Raw genomic sequence first — 9,191 nt, 5'->3', positions numbered from 1 at the left:
TGGGATAGATATCTTTGAAGAGGTGATCATGACTACCTGGGATAGATATCTTTGAAGAGGTGATCATGAATAACTGGGATATCTTTGAAGAGGTGATCATGAATAACTGGGATATCTTTGAAGAGGTGATCATGAATACCTGGGATATCTTTTAAGGGGTGACCATGCATACCTGGGATAACTTGAAAGAGTTTATCGTGACTACCTTTACCTGGGATATCTTTGAAGAGTTCATCATGACTACCTGAAGGTGGTATAAATTAACCATCTGCTTTTTGCAAAATGGAAAAATGATTTTAATCATGCCTTAATACATGTAACAGATACTTTTTCAAGCTTCCTGTTGACCTTATAAGGATTGTAGTAATCACTTCATACAAGAAATCAACATTTTTAAATACTTTATTTGAAATCATAATATGAAAATAAAATAAATCCATTCAAACAAGTGCTGACACAGCAATTTGACAAATGTTCTGGACAGGGTTTACTTTACACGGAAAGCCAATTGTTCAATGTTCTGTTTGCATACATAAAAGCCCATATTAGGGAGAAACATTTACAGATGTGCATCATGATGAACCCACTGGTTCAATGAAATTTTAAAAGTTTGAAGGCAAAAGCTGTTACATTTGAGATGAACAGTTACCTTAAATGGAGCTTTAAGCAAGAATCTTAGCAATACTCAATCTAATATAAAAGTAAGGTAAAAAAAGTTCTTAGTTTCAGCTAACTTCTAAAATAAATAGGGTTGGTCAGTATGCTTTTTTCTAAAAAAAACAAGAGGCCCATGAGTGCCTATGCTCTAGTGGCATGGCTCATGTGGTTATTTTTGATCCAGAGCATGTATGTATGAGTAATAGCCAACAAACATATTGTTCACGTTTTGTGTTTGAGTTAGCTTAAAACGTTGCACATTCAACATCTGAGAACAGAAAGTGTTGTAAGCAGATTAGTTGCATGAACTACCAGTATTCTAATATGTGCCAAGTAAAGGCCATCTGAGGAGAATAAAATTTGCTACAAAACTGTACTATTGGTCAAAATTTCATTTTTGTAGCTTTAAAAGGACAAAATGGATGGTGGCCCCGGCCCAGGGCACATAATTTCAACTGTTTTGCTAGACGGTCTACATATAATGCTCCACAACAAATATCAAAGATATGAGCCTTGTGGTTTGAAACAAGAAGATTTTGAAAATATTTCTTAAAAAAACTTGTGACCCCTGGGGGCAGTGCCAGTTTTGACCCTAGGGGCATAATTTGAACAACCATGGTAGCAGACCAATAAAATAATCCTTATTCAAAATAACATGGGTCTGCATAGCTGTTTCAGACATAAAGATTTTCAAACATTTCCCAATTTAGTATACCAAACCGGTGAACCCAGTGGCGTGGCCAATAATGACCCCAGGGGCCTAATTTGAACAATTTTTCACATGAATTTGTGACTTTACATGTAAACTTGTCTAAAAATAGACGTCGCTCATGTAGACTTGGCTAAAAATAGCATTTTTTTTTTACTTTTGAGGCCCATAATCTAGGTATGCATGGGCAGATCTGGTTTTCGAAAGGAACCAAGCTCTAATTGATATCTTAATACTGTACAAGTTTCATCTATATACAATTAAAACTGAAGACTGTACCATGTTCACAAGCAATTGTTTACAGTCGCACAGACGTTCAAGGCCCATAATCTAGGCATACATGGGCAGATCTGACTGGTTTTCGAAAGGAACCGAGCTCTATTGGATATCTAAATACTGTTTTATTGAGATACAATCATAACTAAAGACTGTATGGTGTTCACAAGCAATTGTTTACAGGCGCTAGGAAGCACATACTACGTACACATTACCATCACATCAGATATTCTGATCTTTGGCCAGTAAAGCTAAAATTAAAACCGTGATAATGTACCAAAACTACCTATATCAGGGTATATCACTATTGTATTCTTTTTAGGATATACAAAAGCTGTCATGGGGCAGTGCCCTCAACTATATGCTGCTTTGTCTTAGAAATGAATACAATAATGATAAAGGTAATATGCAATAAAGAGACAAAATAAAAATTAAGCATGAAATGCTGCAATGCAAAAAAACCCAACAAGTTTTCAATGATTGACAGACAAACCTAATTAATTAAGCCTTTGTTGTGCGATTAAGTTTCAATATTTTTTTGTTTTAGTGACCTTGATCCTATGGGCCCCGAAAGCAATTCTATAATACTTTGTATACTAAGTTTGTAGATGTATTTGATGCTGCCCTCCTCCTGGCCTGCCAACACAATGACACAGTCATGTCATTTTTATAACCAGGTTTCACTTTACAGGTTAACAAGAGCTGTCGTAAAACAGTGCGCTCTACTACCCCTCTTGGAATTGGACGTAAATACTATAATAGTGTGATATGTGCCTGTAAAAAGCAATAAAACAATCAAATAAAAAAGTGAATAAGAATCACAATGTGACAAAACAAGGTTTGATTTGGTTAAGATTATAAAAATGTGCCTGTCAAAATAAAAAAAATAACAAGACGCCAACGCGGCAACGCCGCATAAAGCTTGATTTTTTATTTGACAATGCAATTTTGCAAACCTAGGATTTGAGCTAATGACCTAGTATTTTTAACCAAAAAGACCCATATTTATATTTATCGGAGATATCATTCATACAAATAACCTGATCAACAGAAACTATTCCATTTGTGTGAGGAAAAACGAACATTTTATAAATACATCAGCTTTTCCAATAAGATCTGTCCCAGAGACCTAGTTTTTGACCCTAGATGACACACTTTATCATCTAAGATTTCATGTACACAAATATTTTTAAAGTTAATTAAAATTTATTTTTTTGAAAAATATGGTTAGATCTGAAATTCATGATTGGGATGTGTGTTTATAAAATAACAATTGAATTTAGTTATTAACTGATATGGATAGCTTTGGTAAGCATAGATTTTTTTTTATGACATCAGGAAAGTATTTCCTAAGATTTGACCTAGTGACCTAGTTTTTGATCTGAGGTGACCTATATTCACAAATGATTAAGACAACATGTAGACAAATATTCTGACCAAGTTTACAAAAGATTTGACTAAAATTAATGAATTTTTATGACTGTGGGATTCTTTCTTCTAAAATTTGACCTTGTGACCTAGGTTTTGACCGGGGATGACCCATATTATAGAACTTTTAAGATATTATGCAGACAAATATTCTGACCAAGTTTCATAAAGATTTGACAAAAATTGTTCAATTTATGATGTGGAATGATTTTCCTAAGATTTGACCTAGTGACCTAGAATTTGACCCGTGATGACCCATATTAAAAAACTTTCAAGATAGTATGCAGACAAATAATTCTGACCAAGTTTCATAAAGATATGAAAAAATGTTGAATTTATGACATAGAAATATTTTCTCTAAGATGTGACCTAGTGACCTAGAATTTGACCAGGGATGACCCATATTCATACATCTTCAAGATAACATGCCGACAAATAGTCTGACCAAGTTTGATTACCATTGGATAAAAACTCTTGATTTTATTACATAAAATGAAAACTTTAACGCAGAATTGTTAATGATAGTATAGCCCACCTATTCTTCGAATAGTCGAGCTAAAAATGAACAAATAATAATTTGCAATGCTAATAAGCTCTTGCTCAATTTCATCATGTCCCTTTCACATATGAGTTGGACTGATATATCAATCACTAAATATTAATGGTCCTAGGTCAAAGAATTCAAGGGTCATTGTGCAGAATAACCACTGTTTGCCATTACCTTCACCTTCGACCAAAAAACTCCGAAAACAATACTTGTCATGTTCTGGTCAAATATAACCTACCATTAATGTTTCATGGTGTGAAGTCAACCTACAAAATGTATTTTCAAATTATTCAAAAATATAAATGTGTCTGTTTGAAATATAAATGTGTCTGTTTGAAAACATATGCTAAAACATATGCCCATTTGTTTTTACAATAGTGGCATAATACATATAAAATATCTTTAAGGTCAATAAATCAATGACACAATGCAGCACAAAAGAGGTCTTTTATATCACAGATTCTCTGCAAGCCAAGGTAGGGTAATTCCATCCAAAGAGCATGCAAACTGACAACAGCCTGTTGAAGAGATTTTCCTGAGGAACAATCCTGGGTATTCATTCCCTTCCTTCTGTCAGAGTAGAGACGTTTCAAACTGACAGCCTGCAATTTTAATGTACATATTTGAAAACTGTTTATATTCACAGTGACTTTTTATAATTTTTTTTACATAAAGTGATGTTACATAAAATGTTGCCCATATACAATAAAATGATTAAACAGACTATCATAAACAATAAGTCTACAAGTACGGTATAAGGCCTTAAAGGGACTGTACACCAGATTGGCACTAAAAAAGTTTTATTCTATAACATATCTCAGGACAATTATTTAATAGAATGTGTTACGCTTTTATGTCATAATTGTAAAAAAAAGTACAAACATGTAAAAAAAAATGTGTCACCGAAATTGAAGTCCAGTGTTGTATCAACTGTGCTACGAAGGCTTACTTTTTACATAAAGTGATGTTACATTAAATGTTGCCCATATACAATAAAATGATTAAACAGACTATCATAAACAATAAGTCTACAAGTACGGTATAAGGCCTTAAAGGGACTGTACACCAGATTGGAAATAGAAAAGTTTTTTTTCTGTAACATATCTCAGGACAATTATTTGATAGAATGTGTTACGCTTTTATGTCATAATTGTAAAAAAAGTACAAACATGTAAAAAAAAATGTGTCACCAAAATTGAAGTCCAGTGTTGTATCAACTGTGCTACGAAGGCTTACTTCAATCAAGTGGTATATTAAAGCTATACACCTAACTTGGTTATATCATGTGATAACATCGACTAGCCAATCACGCATAAGAAATTAATTCTACTAGGTAGACATACCCAGTAATCTTTTTGAATGGAAAAATATGAAATAACTGCTAAACTTAATAAACTTGCAATTTGATCATCTGGTGCACACTGTTGCTTTAACAGCAATTAAAAAAACAACACATTCATGAAACAAATTTACTTTGCCTGTATATAATTATTTAAAACTATATTATTTTTTTTTTAATTATTTTTCGTTTTAAATACAGAAATGCTTATGCTGAGGACTTGGAAAGTTCTATTCTTACACATGGAAGTGGTGCAGAATGTATCCATTAATAGGCACGGCCGCAGATGTAATTCTGTAGATGTTTTCATGGCTGCTACTGATATCATGGACTCAACGGCATGGTCAACTGTTGGTCCAGGCAGCGATATATCTGCCATCTCTGTGGAAGGCTCTGGATGAAGGGCGGCAAAGGTCCATGACCAACTCCTAATAGCAAAATGAATTATTATTCAGAGTATGAGATGCACTATTTATTGAACATGTAAATGTACATGGGTATATCATTTTTGTTCTCACTCATCAACTCAATACTCTTTAAATCGTTGTTTATATTTCAATCCTGTACTTGTGTATAGACCTGTACTTGTTCATAGACATTTCCTTTAGGCCTGGCGGAAACAATAAATGTCTTATCATACAAAATTACAAACACAAAGCACAGTCTTACCAGTTGGTGTTTCAACACAGTTTGTTCTTCAACATTCCAGAAGCAAGCACGTGTAGACAGACACCAAGCACACACTTTAGGGTGATAGTGGTGGTGGTCATTTTGTGCTATTGTGCATCTAATAGCTTGTTAACTGCTACAGGTCTTTTTAGGCCAAAGCTAAAAAAAATAAACATCTGTCAATTGACCTACAGTGCATGAGAAAGTCACCTTTATAGAGTTATATGGTAAGAGAATTTAATAAAAAAACACAACTTTTAAGTTAAAGTCCAGTCAAAATCTCTAATATAAATGTGTATGGTCAGTGGAATAAGAACACAGCTGAAGACAATATACTTCCTGCCATATAAACCAGTGTTAGGTATAGATATATACCGGAGTATATACAGTCATCTGTTAAACTACAGTGCTTTAGAACGTGTCCCAAAGCTATGATAACTAGTATAGAGATATATGGTCATTTGATAAACTACAGTGCTTTAGAACGTGTCCCCCAGCTATGACTACCAGTATAAAGATATATGGTCATTTGATAAACTACAGTGCTTTAGAACGTGTCCCCCAGCTATGACTACCTGTATAAAGATATATGGTCATTTGATAAACTACAGTGCTTTAGAACGTGTCCCCCAGCTATGACTACCAGTATAAAGATATATGGTGATTTGATAAACTACAGTGCTTTAGAACGTGTCCCCCAGCTATGACTACCTGTATAAAGACATATGGTCATTTGATAAACTACAGTGCTTTAGAACGTGTCCCCCAGCTATGACTACCAGTATAAAGATATATGGTCATTTGATAAACTACAGTGTTTTAGAACGTGTCCCCCAGCTATGACTACCCGTATAAAGATATATGGTGATTTGATAAACTACAGTGCTTTAGAACGTGTCCTCCAGCTATGACTACCCGTATAAAGATATATGGTCATTTGATAAACTAGTGCTTAAGAACGTGTCCCAAAGCTTTTACTACCAGTATAAAGATATATGGTGATTTGATAAACTACAGTGCTTTAGAACGTGCTCCCTAGCTATGACTACCAGTATAAAGATATATGGTCATTTGATTAACTACAGTGCTTTAGAACGTGTCCCCCAGCTATGACTACCAGTATAAAGATATATGGTCATTTGATAAACTACAGTGCTTTAGAACGTGTCCAAATGCTATTACTACCAGTATAAAGATATATGCTCATTTGATAAACTACAGTGTTTTAGAATGTGTCCCCGAGCTATGACTACCTGTATAAAGATATATGGTCATTTGATAAACTACAGTGCTTTAGAACGTGTCCCCCAGCTATGACTACCTGTATAAAGATATATGGTCATTTAATAAACTACAGTGCTTTAGAACGTGTCCCCCAGCTATGACTACCAGTATAAAGATATATGGTGATTTGATAAACTACAGTGCTTTAGAACGTGTCCCCGAGCTATGACTACCTGTTAAAAGATATATGGTCATTTGATAAACTACAGTGCTTTAGAACGTGTCCCAAAGCTATTACTACCTGTATAAAGATATATGGTCATTTGATAAACTACAGTGCTTTAGAACGTGTCCCCCAGCTATGACTACCAGTATAAAGATATATGGTCATTTGATAAACTACAGTGCTTTAGAACGTGTCCCACAGCTATGAATACCTGTATAAAGATATATGGTCATTTGATAAACTACAGTGCTTTAGAACGTGTCCCCCTGCTATGACTACCAGTATAAAGATATATGGTCATTTGATAAACTACAGTGCTTTAGAACGTATCCTAAAGCTATTACTACCAGTATAAAGATATATGGTCATTTGATAAACTACAGTGCTTTAGAATGTGTCCCCCACCTATGATCACCAGTATAAAGATATATGGTCATTTGATAAACTACAGTGCTTTAGAACGTGTCCCAAAGCTATTACTACCAGTATAACGATATATGGTCATTTGATAAACTACAGTGCTTTAGAACGTGTCCCCGAGCTATGACTACCTGTATAAAGATATATGGTCATTTGATAAACTACAGAGCTTTAGAATGTGTCCCAATACTATTACTACCAGTATAAAGATATATGGTCATTTGATAAACTACAGTGCTTTAGAACGTGTCCCCGAGCTATGACTACCTGTATAAAGATATATGGTCATTTGATAAACTACAGTGCTTAAGAACGTGTCCCCGAGCTATGACTACCTGTTAAAAGATATATGGTCATTTGATAAACTACAGTGCTTTAGAACGTGTCCCAAAGCTATTACCACCTGTATAAAGATATATGGTGATTTGATAAACTACAGTGCTTTAGAACGTGTCCCCCAGCTATGACTACCAGTATAAAGATATATGGTCATTTGATAAACTACAGTGCTTTAGAACGTGTCCCACAGCTATGAATACCTGTATAAAGATATATGGTCATTTGATAAACTACAGTGCTTTAGAACGTGTCCCCCAGCTATGACTACCAGTATAAAGATATATGGTCATTTGATAAACTACAGTGCTTTAGAACGTATCCCAAAGCTATTACTACCAGTATAAAGATATATGGTCATTTGATAAACTACAGTGCTTTAGAATGTGTCCCCCACCTATGATCACCAGTATAAAGATATATTGTCATTTGATAAACTACAGTGCTTTAGAACGTATCCCAAAGCTATTACTACCAGTATAACGATATATGGTCATTTGATAAACTACAGTGCTTTAGAACGTGTCCTCGAGCTATGACTACCTGTATAAAGATATATGGTCATTTGATAAACTACAGAGCTTTAGAACGTGTCCCAATACTATTACTACCAGTATAAAGATATATGGTCATTTGATAAACTACAGTGCTTTAGAACGTGTCCCACAGCTATGACTACCTGTATAAAGATATATGGTCATTTGATAAACTACAGTGCTTTAGAACGTGTCCCCGAGCTATGACTACCTGTTAAAAGATATATGGTCATTTGATAAACTACAGTGCTTTAGAACGTGTCCCAAAGCTATTACCACCTGTATAAAGATATATGGTGATTTGATAAACTACAGTGCTTTAGAACGTGTCCCCCAGCTATGACTACCACTATAAAGATATATGGTCATTTGATAAACTACAGTGCTGTAGAACATGAGGCCCAACTAGGACTACCATTATAAAGCCAATTGTCATTTGTTTAACTTGTTTAGGTTAGTTTAGGTTAAATGTCAATAAATTTTGTAAAGGTCAAAATTCAGCTCATTCCCACCAAATCACTGTGAAATGGATGTGCTTTGCTGAAAAAAATGATTTGCAAGCATCAATAGTTAAATAATGCATAAAATTATGGAAATATTTAATACCGTCTTCCCAAAATTCTTCGTACTAGAGTCAGTCACAAATTATCTTGCATTTCCAGCTCCTGGATTTTCCTTAAAGCCTTTTCCAAGATTTTACAAACCAGCAATTTTGTTCGCTGTGGTGTACTCATGTGTTTTACACAGATATCAATGACGTAATTGTGTAAACACGCACCTGCCTAAATCCGCACTGTCGTTTATCAAAATCCATACTGTATTTA

General features: G+C 34.4%; 1 long non-coding RNA gene across 1 annotated transcript; it reads right to left on the bottom strand.

The window, feature by feature from the left end:
* Window positions 1-384: 384 nt before the first annotated feature.
* LOC128236836 (uncharacterized) lies at window positions 385-9,110 on the bottom strand. The gene is made up of 4 exons (XR_008261452.1): window positions 8,974-9,110; window positions 5,626-5,784; window positions 5,197-5,384; window positions 385-4,219 (listed from the first exon to the last, which is right to left on the bottom strand). It is a non-coding gene; the product is annotated as an uncharacterized LOC128236836 (long non-coding RNA).
* Between the last annotated feature and the right edge of the window lie 81 nt (window positions 9,111-9,191).

The sequence above is a fragment of the Mya arenaria genome, chromosome 6 (genome assembly GCF_026914265.1).
Source record: "Mya arenaria isolate MELC-2E11 chromosome 6, ASM2691426v1".
NCBI classification, from domain to species: domain Eukaryota; kingdom Metazoa; phylum Mollusca; class Bivalvia; order Myida; family Myidae; genus Mya; species Mya arenaria.
This window is presented reverse-complemented; position numbering and strand designations above follow the sequence as displayed.